Source organism: Arachis ipaensis, chromosome B8, assembly GCF_059453495.1.
Source record: "Arachis ipaensis isolate K30076 ecotype BB chromosome B8, ASM5945349v1, whole genome shotgun sequence".
NCBI classification, from domain to species: Eukaryota; Viridiplantae; Streptophyta; class Magnoliopsida; order Fabales; family Fabaceae; genus Arachis; species Arachis ipaensis.
This window is the reverse complement of record NC_142443.1, coordinates 52,538,092-52,550,361: the sequence shown is the minus strand read 5'-3', so window position 1 is coordinate 52,550,361 and position 12,270 is coordinate 52,538,092. Positions and strand designations below refer to the sequence as shown.

General features: G+C 37.5%; 1 non-coding gene across 1 annotated transcript; it reads right to left on the bottom strand.

Moving 5' to 3' along the window:
- Positions 1-736: 736 nt before the first annotated feature.
- LOC148548094 (small nucleolar RNA R71) lies at positions 737-844 on the bottom strand. The gene has a single exon (XR_015898064.1). It is a non-coding gene; the product is annotated as a small nucleolar RNA R71 (small nucleolar RNA).
- Between the last annotated feature and the right edge of the window lie 11,426 nt (positions 845-12,270).

The following is a 12,270-nucleotide window of genomic DNA, read 5'->3' as shown; positions in this document are numbered from 1 at the left end:
TCCTCTCCCTCTCATCTCCTTCTATTTATTTATTTATCTACTAACACCCCTCTTTCACTCAAAAATTCGAACCTACTTTTCTCCTTTGTGTTCGAATTCTTATCTTTTCCTTCCTCCATTCTTCTCTTCCTATACTCATATAATGAATCTCTATACTGTGACATAGAGGATTCCATATTTTCTTTTCTGTTCTCTTCTTTTTCATATGAGCAGGAACAAGGATAAGAACATTCTTGTTAAAGCTGATCCTGAACCTGAAAGGACTTTGAAGAGGAAGCTAAGGGAAGCTAAAGCACAACTCTCTGGAGAAAATCTGACAGAAATTTTCGAAAAAGAAGGAGACATGGCCGAAACCAACAACAATGCAAGGAAGATGCTTGGTGACTTTACTGCACCAAATTCCAACTTACATGGAAGAAGCATCTCAATCCCTGCCATTGGAGCAAACAATTTTAAGCTAAAGCCTCAATTAGTTTCTCTGATGCAACAGAATTGCAAGTTTCATGGACTTCTATCAGAAGATTCTTTTCACTTCTTAACTGAATTCTTGCAAATCTGTGATACTGTTAAGACCAATGGGGTTGATTCCGAGGTCTACAGGCTTATGCTTTTCCCGTTTGCTGTAAGAGACAGAGCTAGAATATAGTTGGACTTTCAATCTAAAGATAGCCTGAACTCTTGGGATAAGCTGGTCACGGCTTTCTTAGCCAAGTTCTTTCTTCCTCAAAAGCTTAGCAAACTTAGAGTGGATGTTCAAAGCTTCAAACAGAAAGAAGGTGAATCCCTCTATGAAGCTTAGGAGAGATACAAGCAACTGACCAAAAAGTGTTCTTCTGACATGCTTTTAGAATGGACCATCCTGGATATATTCTATGATGGTCTGTCTGAATTATCAAAGATGTCATTGGACCATTCTACAGGTGGATCCATTCACCTAAAGAAAATGCATGTAGAAGCTCAGGAACTCATTGACATAGTTGCAAATAACCAGTTCATGTACACTTCTGAAAGGAATCCTGTGAGTAATGGGACGCCTCAGAGGAAGGGAGTTCTTGAAATTGATACTCTAAATGCCATATTGGCTCAAAACAAAATATTGACTCAACAAGTCAATATGATTTCTCAGAGTCTGAATGGATTGCAAGCTGCATCCAACAGTACTAAAGAGGCATCTTCTGAAGAATAAGCTTATGATTCTGAGAACCCTGCAATAGCAAAGGTGAATTACATGGGAGAACCCTATGGAAACACCTATAATCCCTCATGGAGAAATCATCCAAATTTCTCATGGAAGGACCAACAAAAGCCTCAACAAGGCTTTAACAATGGTGGAAGAAACAGGTTTAGCAATAGCAAGCCTTTTCCATCATCCACTCAGCAACAGACAGAGAATTTTGAGCAGAATCCATCTAGCTTAGCAAAAATAATCTTTGATCTATCTAAGGCCACTCTAAGTTTCATGAATGAAACAAGGTCCTCCATTAGAAATTTGGAGGCACAAGCGGGCCAGCTGAGAAAAAGAGTCACTGAAACTCCTCCTAGTACTCTCCCAAGCAATACAGAAGAGAATCCAAAAAGAGAGTGCAAGGCCATAACCTTACTTGGTGTGGCCGAACCCAGAGAGGAGGAGAAGGACGTGAATCCTAGTGAGAAAGACCTCCTGGGACGTTCACTGACCAATAAGGAGTTTCCCTTTGAGGAACCAAAGGAATCTAGGCTCATCTAGAGACCATAGAGATTCCATTGAACATCCTTTTACCATTCATGAGCTCTTATGACTATTCTTCCTCTGAAGAGGATGAAGACATCATTGAAGAGCAGGTTGCTAAATATCTAGGAGCCTTCATGAAGTTGAATGCCAGTTTATTTGGTAATAATACTTAGGAGGATGAACCCCCCTTGTTCACCAATGAACTCAGTGCATTGATAAGGCAAACATTGCCTCAGAAGAAACCGGATCCCGAAAAGTTCTTCATACCTTGTACCATAGGCACCATGACCTTTGAGAAGGCTCTGTGTGACCTTGGGTTAGGGATAAACCTTATGCCACTCTCTGTAATAGAGAAACTGGGAATCTATGAGGTATAAGCTGCAAGAATCTCACTAGAGATGGCAGACAAATCAATGAAACAGGCTTATAGATTAGTAGAAGACTTGTTAGTAAAGGTTGAAGGCCTTTACATCCCTACTGATTTCATAATCCTAGACACTGGGAAGGATAAGGATGAATCCATCATCCTTGGAAGACCCTTCCTAGCCACAGCAAAAGCTGTAATTGATGTAGACAGAGGAGAGTTGGTCCTTCAACTGAATGAGGACTACCTTGTATTTAAAACTCAAGGATCTCCTTCTGTAACCATGGAGAGGAAGCATGAAAAGCTTCTCTCACTGCAGAGTCAACCAAAGCCCCCACAGTCAAACACTAAGTTTGGTGTTGGGAGGCCACAACCAAACTCTAAGTTTGGTGTTGAACCCCCACATTCAAACTCTAAGTTTGGTGTTGGGAGGTCCCAATAATGCTCTGAACATCTGTGAGGCTATATGAGAGCTCACTGTCAAGCTATTGACTTTAAAGAAGTGCTTGTTGGGAGGCAACCCAATGTTATTTAATTATATCTATTTATTTTCCATTGCTATTCTATATTTTCCTTAGGTTGATGATCATGTGAAGTCACAAAAACAACTGAAAAATCAAAAACATAATGAAAAACAGCATTAAAAATAGCTCACCCTGGAGGAAGAGCTTACTGGCGTTTAAACACCAGTAAGAAGCATCAAACTGGCGTTTAACGCCAGAAAGAAGCATCAAGCTGGCGTTAAATGCCAGAAACAAGCACCAGACTGGCGTTTAACGCCAGAACAAAGCATGGAATTGGCGTTAAACGCCAGAAACAAGTAGCAAGCTGGCGTTTAATGCCAGACATGCATTCTAAGGGCGTTTTGCACGCCTAATTGGAGCAGGGATACTAAGTCCTTGACCCCACAGGATCTATGGACCCCACAGGATCCCCACCTACCCCACTTCTTCTTCTCTCCTCTTCACACCTTTTCATAACTCTCTTCCCCAAATACCCTTCACCAATCACCTCCATACCTCTTCCCCAAATACCCTTAACCACTCACATCCATCCACTCTTCCCCATAAACCCTACCTACCTCCAAAATTCAAATTCTTTTCCCTCCCAAACGTAGCCCTAATGGCCGAAACCTACCCTCCCCCCACCCCTATATAAACCCCTCAACACTACTCCATTTTCACACATTACAACCACCACTCCTCCCCCTTGGCCGAATATACCTTCTCCCTTCATCTCCTCTATTTTCTTCTTCTTCTACTACTTCCTTTCTTCTTTTTCTCGGGGACAAGCAAACCTTTTAAGTTTGGTGTAGTAAAAGCATTGCTTTTTGTTTTTCCATAACCATTAATGGCACCTAAGGCCAGAGAAACCTCAAGAAAGAGGAAAGGGAAGGCAATTGCTTCCACCTCTGAGTCATGGAAGATGGAGAGATTCATCTCAAGGTCCATCAAGACCACTTCTATGAAATTGTGGCAAAAAAAAAGGTGATCCCTGAGGTCCCTTTTAAAAGTTCTCTCTAATCCTATTCAACAAGTCGGGATCTTAATGGTTCAAGATTTCTATGCAAACGCATGGATCACTAGGAACCATGATCAAAGTGTGAACCCAAACCCAAAGAACTGGCTTACCATGGTTCGGGGGAAATACTTAGATTTCAGTCCGGAAAATGTAAGGTTGGCGTTCAACTTGCCAATGATGCAAGAAAATGCATGCCCCTACACTAGAAGGGTCAACTTTGATCAAAGGTTGGACCAAGTCCTCATGGACATATGTGTGGAAGGAGCTCAATGGAAAGTTGACTCAAGAGGCAAGCCGGTTCAATTGAGAAGACCAGACCTTAAGCCTGTAGCTAGAGGATCGTCGGAGTTCATCCAACGCTCAATTATTCCTACTAGCAACCGGTCTGAAGTTACTGTAGACCGGGCCATCATGATCCATAGTATCATGATTGGGGAGGAAGTGGAAGTTCATGAGATTATACCTCAAGAACTCTACAAGGTGGCTGACAAGTCCTCCACTTTGGCAAGGTTAGCCTTTCCTCACCTCATTTGCCACCTCTGCAATTCGGCTAGAATTAACATAGAGGGAGACATCCTTATTGAAGAGGACAAGTCCATCACTAAGAAACGGATGGAGCAAACAAGAGATCATGGACTTCAACAAGAGCATGAGGAAATTCCTCACCATGAAATCCCTGAGATGCCTTAAGGGATGCACTTCCCTCCATAAAACTATTGGGAGCAAATCAACACCTCCCTAGGAGAATTAAGTTCCAACATGGGACAACTAAGAATGGAACACCAAGAGCACTCCATCATTCTCCATGAGATTAGAGAAGATCAAAGAGCTATGAGGGAGGAGCAACAAAGACAAGGAAGAGACATAGAGGAGCTCAAGAGCACCATTGGTTCTTCAAGAAGAGGAAGACGCCACCCTCACTAAGGTGGACCCGTTCCTTAATCTCTTTGTCTATTTATTTTTCTCTGTTTTTCGTATACTATGCTTTATGTTTATGCTTGTGTCTTATTACATGATCATTAGTATTTAAGTGTATATGTCTTAAAGCTATGAATGTCCTATGAATCTATCACCTTTCTTAAATGAAAAATGCTTTAATTACAAAAGAACAAGAAGTACATGAATTTCGAATTCATCCTTGAAATTAGTTTAATTATTTTGATGTGGTGGCAATACTTTTTGTTTTCTGAATGAATGCTTGAACAATGCATATGACTTTTGATATTGTTGTTTATGAATGTTAAATATGTTGGCTCTTGAAAGAATGATGAAAAGAAGAAATGTTATTGATAATCTGAAAAATCATAAAATTGATTCTTGAAGCAAGAAAAAGCAATGAATACAAATGCTTGCGAAAAAAAAAAAGAAAAATGGCGAAAAAAAAGAGAAAGAAAAAGAAAAAGCAAGCAGAAAAAGCCAAAAGCTCTTTAAACCAAAAGGCAAGAGCAAAAAGCCAATAACCCTTAAAACCAAAAGGCAAGGGTAAAAAGGATCCAAGGCTTTGAGCATTAATGGATAGGAGGGCCTAAAGGAATAAAATCCTGGCCTAAGCGGCTAAACCAAGCTGTCCCTAACCATGTGCTTGTGGCGTGAAGGTGTCAAGTGAAAACTTGAGACTGAGCGGTTAAAGTCGAGGTTCAAAGCAAAAAGAAGAGTGTGCTTAAGAACCCTGGACACCTCTAATTGGGGACTCTAGCAAAGCTGAGTCACAATCTAAAAAGGTTCACCCAATTATGTGTCTGTGGCATTTATGTATCCGGTGGTAATACTGGAAAACAAAGTGCTTAGGGCCATGGCCAAGACTCATAAAGTAGCTGTGTTCAAGAATCAACACACTGAACTAGGAAAATAAATAACACTATCTGAATTTTGACTTCCCATAGATGCCAATCATTCTAAACTTCAAAGGATAAAGTGAGATACCAAAACTGTTCAGAGGCAAAAAGCTACTAGTCCCGCTCATCAGATTGGAACTAAGTTTCATTGATATTTGGAATTTATAGTATATTCTCTTCTTTTTATCCTATTTGATTTTCAGTTGCTTGGGAACAAGCAATAATTTAAGTTTGGTGTTGTGATGAGCGGATAATTTATACGCTTTTTGGCATTGTTTTTAGATAGTTTTTAGTATGATTTAGTTAGTTTTTAGTATATTTTTATTAGTTTTTAAATAAAAATCACATTTCTGGACTTTACTATGTGTTTGTGTGTTTTTCTGTGATTTCAGGTAATTTCTTGCAGATGCTGTTGGATTCTGACCTCCCTGCACTCAAAGTGGATTTTCTGGAGCTACAGAAGTCCCAATGGCGCGCTCTGAATTGCGTTGAAACGTAGACATCCAGGGCTTTCCAGCAATATATAATAGTTCATACTTTGCCCAAGTTTAGATGATGCAAACTGGCGTTCAACGCCAGTTCTCTGCCCTATTCTGGAGTTAAACGCCAGAAACAGGTTGCAAATCAGAGTTAAACGCCAGAAACAGGCTACAACTTGGCGTTTAACTCCAAAAGAGTCTCTCCACATGAAAGCTCAATGCTCAGGCCAAGCACACACCAAGTTGGCCCGGAAGTGGATTTCTGGCACACATGAAAAAATTTTTAAGAAAACAAAAACACAAAGGACACCGAACATAAAAATTTTTATAATTTGAGCACCGATAATTCGAAAAAAATGAAAGAAAATTAAAATCGTGGAATTGACACCAAACTTAGAATATGAAACTAAACTCAAACAGAAAAACTCAATTATTAGTTTATAAAAATTTTTTGAAAAATTTAAAAAGAGAAAATAAGGATTTAAAAAAAATTTTCAACCAAAAACAATAATAGAAGACGCAAATTTAGTGACTCTAAACTAAAAAGATAAATTTTTCCTAATCTAAGTAATAAAATAAACCATTAGTTGCCCCAACTCGAACAATCCCCGGCAACGGCGCCAAAAACTTGGTGCACGAATTGTAAATCACACTTTTCACAACTCGTACCACTAACCAGCAAGTGCATTGGGTCGTCCAAGTAATACCTTACGTGAGTAAGGGTCGATCCCATGGAGATTGTCGGCTTGAAGCAAGCTATGGTTATTTTGTAATTCTTAGTCAAGAAATTGATAATAAAAATGGTTGGGTTTATGAAAAGTAATTAACATAAAATAAATAATACTTGTTATGCAGTAATGGAGAACAGATTGAGGTTTTGGAGATACTCTGTCTTCTGAATCTCTGCTTTCCTACTGTCTTCTTCTTCACGCACGCAGGTCTCCTTCCATGGCAAGCTTATGTTGGTGGATCACCGTTGTCAATGGCTACCATCCATCCTCTCAGTGAAAATGGTCCAAATGCGCTGTCACCGCACGGCTAATTATCTGTCGGTTCTCACTCATGTTGGAATAGAATCCATTGATTCTTTTGCGTCTGTCACTACGCCCAACACTCGCGAGTTTGAAGCTCATCACAGTCATCCCTTCCCAGATCCTACCTGGAATACCATAGACAAGGGTTAGACTTTTCAGATCTCAGGAATGGCCGCCAATAATTCTAGCCTATACCACGAAGACTCTGATTATGAACCAGGAGGCTAAGAGATACACACTCAAGCTAGTGCAGATAAAACGGAGGTGGTTGTCAAGCACGCGTTCATAGGTGAGAATGATGATGAGTGTCACGGATCATCACATTCATCAGGGTGAAGTGCGAGTGAATATCTTAGAATAGAAACAGGCGTGATTGAATGGAAAAACAGTAGTAATTGCATTAATTCATCGAAACACAGCAGAGCTCCTCACCCCCAATCATGGGTTTTAGAGACTCATGCCATCAGAAATACAATGTGAAGTGTAAAAATGTCATGAGGTACATAGTAAGTCTCTAAAAGTTGTTTTTATACTAAACTAGTAGCTAGGGTTACAGAAAATAAGTAACTAAGTGCAGATAGTGCAGAAATCCACTTCCGGGACCCACTTGGTGTGTGCTTGGGCTGAGCATTGAGCTTACACGTGTAGAGGCTTCTCTTAGAGTTAACGCCAGGTTGCAGCCTGTTTGTGGCGTTTAACTCTGTCTTGTAACCTGTTTATGGCGTTTAACTTCAAAATAGGGCAGGAAGTTGGCGTTTGAACGCCAGTTTGCGTCGTCAAAACTCAGGCAAAGTATGGACTATTATATATTGCTGGAAAGCCCTAGATGTCTACTTTCCAAAGAAATTGAGAGCGCGCCAATTGGATTTTGGTAGCTCCAGAAAATCCATTTCGAGTGCAGGGAGGTCAAAATCCAACAGCATCTGCTGTCCTCTTTCTGTCTCTGAATCAGATTTTTGCTCAAGTCCCTTAATTTCAGCCAGAAAATACCTGAAATCACAGAAAAATACACAAACTCATAGTAAAGTCCAGAAATGTGAATTTTGCATAAAAACTAATAAAAACATAGTAAAAACTAACTAAATCATATTAAAAACTACCTAAAAACAATGCCAAAAAGCGTATAAATTATCCGCTCATCAGTACTATAATATTATTATTTTATTATTATGTTTACAATTTTACTTATAATATGTTCAATTTATTATACATTTTTTTATTATTCATGTATTATTATTATTTAATAAATATTTTATGTTCAAAATGAGATTTATTTATTTATTTTAACTAATCTATAATTTTATTTATCTTGTTATGTTATTGTTAGTTTTTTAAGATATTGTTGAAATTTGTTATATCATTATTGGTTATTTAAAATTTGATGTTAATATTTTTTATGTATATTTAGTTTTTTTAGTTTACAAAACCGCAAATCCAATCCAATCCAATCCGAATCGCATCGCAAGTAAAATTAGTATTCAAATCGAATAAATCTTTTATTCAAAATCGATTCAAACTATACCGTGAACACCTCTACTAATACCAATTGTCTTCGTAGTCTTATCAAGAATATATAAATATACTAAGATGAAAATATGTCTAAACTCTTCCGTTCACTCTCTAGACGTCTCCCCATTAGGGGATCTTCACCGTCTTCTTCTTTACCCCATTCTTCTTCCAATCCTCTTACTGAAAAAGTAACTTGGCCTGAGGAACTTTCTCTCAAACACAATATCTTTGAAGAAGAAGTGTGCTTCGAAGATATCAATCAAGCCATAGACAATTAGAAAATACCCAAGATGAGTTATATGTCCCTGATGACAACAAAAGAAAATCATATTACATTATCAAAACCAGACCACCCTAAATCATTTCCAATCTTACAAAGGCATGGTTACGTGAAATGTTGGTCTCAATTTGATTCATCAATGGCCTATCCAGAACAGGTCAGAGAATGGTTCAAAACCAATCCCAATAGTCAGAAGATCTCAGATCTAGAAACGGCTTCGTTTCTCAATCAAAAAGCTCAAATCCAGGCAGCCCTCGCAACCTCACAATCGAAAGAGTCAATCAAAGGAAAGCTTCAACAAATCCTTTGCTTACTTCAAGAAGATAAAGAGTCCTCATCTAAAGAAGAATGGGATGAACAAGATCAAGATAGACAAATTGAAGAAGATTGTTTCGAAGTTTGCCTAGGTGATGATTAAAACCCAAAAAATGTAATTACCAAGACAATATAGGGAACTGTTTGAAACCAGTACTGTAGCTATAGTTCAGGTCACACTTACTTACACTGTAGAAACAGCAGAATCTTCAATTATAAAAGGTGGCCTCGCTCTCATTGTAAGGCACCCTTCAGTTTACACAATCATAGAGAGAGGTTAGAGAGAGAAGCTTTGAGTGTTCTCTTGTAAGCTCTTCAGCTCCTTCTTTTCTCTTCTTCTTTTCAATCAGTTTTCTAATAAATATTTACCCAGTTCCTCATCTTTGTGTTTTTCATATTTAACTTTCTGCTTCTGCATATGTGTGCAGACTACCGCCACATCTAACTTCATACTAACTTGCATATGCGTGGGATTACCGCCGGATCTAACTTCATATTTACTTCCTTGTTCTTGCATCCAGATGGCTTGATGTGGATTAATTTATACCCTTTTTGGCATTGTTTTTACATAGTTTTTAGTATAATTTAGTTACTTTTTATTATATTTTTATTATTTTTTATTAAAAAATCACATTTCTGGACTTTACTATGAGTTTTTATATTTTTCTGTAATTTCAGGTATTTTTTGGCTGAAATTGAGGGACCTGAGCAAAAATCTGATTCAGAGGCTGAAAAAGGACTGTAGATGCTGTTGGATTCTGACCCTCCTGCACTCAAAGTAGATTTTCTGGAGCTACAAAAACTCAATTGGCGCGCTCTTAATTGCGTTGGAAAGTAGACATCTTGGGCTTTCCAGAAATATATAATAGTCCATACTTTGCACGAGATTTGATGGCACAAACTGGCGTTGAAATCCAGCCAAAAACTTTCTGACGTAAAACGCCAGAGCTGGCATAATTCTTGGCATTAAACGCCCATTTTGTCACCCAGGGTGGCGTTTAACTCCAACTTGAGGCATACGCACGTGAAAGCTTGAAAGCTCAGCCCAAACACTCACCAAGTGGGTTCCAGAAGTGGATTTCTGCACTATCTGCACTTAGTTACTCATTTTCTATAAAACTAAGTTACTAGTCTAGTATAAAAACTACTTTTAGAGATTCATTTTACGACTCATGACATTTTTTACACTTCATATTGTATCTTCTATGGCATGAGTCTCTAAACCCCATAGGTGGGGGTGAGGAGCTCTGCTGTGTTTCAATGGATTAATACAATTACTACTATTTTCTATTCAATCACGCTTGATTCTGTTCTAAGATACTCACTCGTACTTCAATCTGGAGAAGATGATGATCCGTGACACTTATTATCATTCTCACATTTATGAACGTGTGCCTGACAACTACTCCCGTTCTACCTGAGCTCAATGTAGTCATTGGGCAACAGCTTGAGTGCGTATCTCTTGGGTTTCTGATTCACGGACCGAGTCCATGAGATCAGAACCATCGTGGTAGAGGCTAGAACTAATTGGTAGCATTCCTGGAATCTGGAAAGTCTAAACCTTGTCTGTGGTATTCCGAGTAGGATCTGGGAGGGGATGACTGTGACGAGCTTCAAACTCACAAATGTTGGGCGCAGTGACAGTGTGCAAAAGGATAGAGAGATCCTATTCCGACGCTAGTGAGAACCGACAGATGATTAGCCGTGCGGTAGCCGTACTTGGTATTTTTCATCCGAGACGAGAAATCCGACAGTTGATTAGCCGTGCAGAGATCGTACCTGATATTTTTCTTCCGAGAGGATCATATAGCTTGCCATTGAAGGAAGCCATGCGTGTTTGGAGAAGAAGACAATAGGAAAGCAGAGATCCAGATGCCAGAGCATCTCCGAAACCTCAACCTGTTTCTCACTACTGAATCACAAGTACCATTTATTTCATGTTATTTACTTTTAATAAACAAAATCAATTATATCAATTGAATCTCCTGACTAAGAATTACAAGATAACCATAGCTTGCTTCAAGCCGACAATCTCTGTGGGATCGACCCTTACTCCCGTAAGGTATTACTTGGACGACCCAATGCACTTGCTGGTTAGTTGTGCGGAGTTGTGAAAAGTGTAATCACAAATACAGTGCACCAAGTTTTTGGCGCCGTTGCCGGAGATTGTTCGAGTTTGGACAACTGACAGTTTATTTTGTTGCTTAGATTAGGAAAATTTTATCTTTTTGGTTTAGAGTCACTAAATTTGAGTCTTTTATTATTGTTTTTGTCAAAATTTTTAAAATCCTTATTTTCTTTTCTAGATTTTTTTTCGAAAATTTTTAATAAATAGATAAAAACCAATAAACTAATAATTGAGTTTAGTTTCATATTTTAAGTTTGGTGTTAATTGCATGCTTTTATTTTTCTTTCAATTTTTCGAATTACATGTTGTTAGTTCTTTCTTGATCTTCAAATTGTTCTTGCTTATTTTCCTTGTTTGATCTTTAGTTTTTATTGTTTTGTATCTTCAAATTATTAGTGCCCAACGTATAAAGTTTTAAGTTTGGTGTCCTTTGTGTTTTTATTTTTCTTAAAAATTTCCAAAATTTGTTCTTGGTGTTCATCTTGATCTTCAAAGTGTTCTTGGTGTTCACCTTGACATTCAAAGTTTTCTTGTTTGTTTTCTTTGTTTTTATATAAAAATTCTAAGTTTGGTGTCATTTCATTGTTTTTCTCTTTCCTCATTAAAGTAAAAAAAAAAATATATTTTCCTTTAATTACTTATCATTTTCGAATTACCTAGGTTGACTTAGTCAAAATTTTTAAAAATTTGGTAGTTTCTTGATAGTCAAGATAGAATTTCAATTTTAAAATTTATCTTTTTAAATCTTTTTCAATTCCCTTTTTTTTATTTTTCGAAAATCCTTTACAAATTTTTTCAAAATCTTTTTTTTCTTATTCATAATTTTCGAATTACTTGTCCTATTTTATTATTTTGATTCAAAAATTTAAAGTTTAGTGTTTCCTTGTTGAGAAAGTTTTAATCTTTAAAATTTAAAATCATATCTTTTTCAAATATTTTCTTTTATTTATTTATTTTTACAAGTATCTTTGATTTTAAGACATATCTTTTTCAAAACTCCTTAACCACTTTCTCTCTCTTCAATTTTCGAAAATCATATCCAAAATTTTTCAAACCCTTTTAATTAATTAATCATTTTAGTATTCAAATTTTTT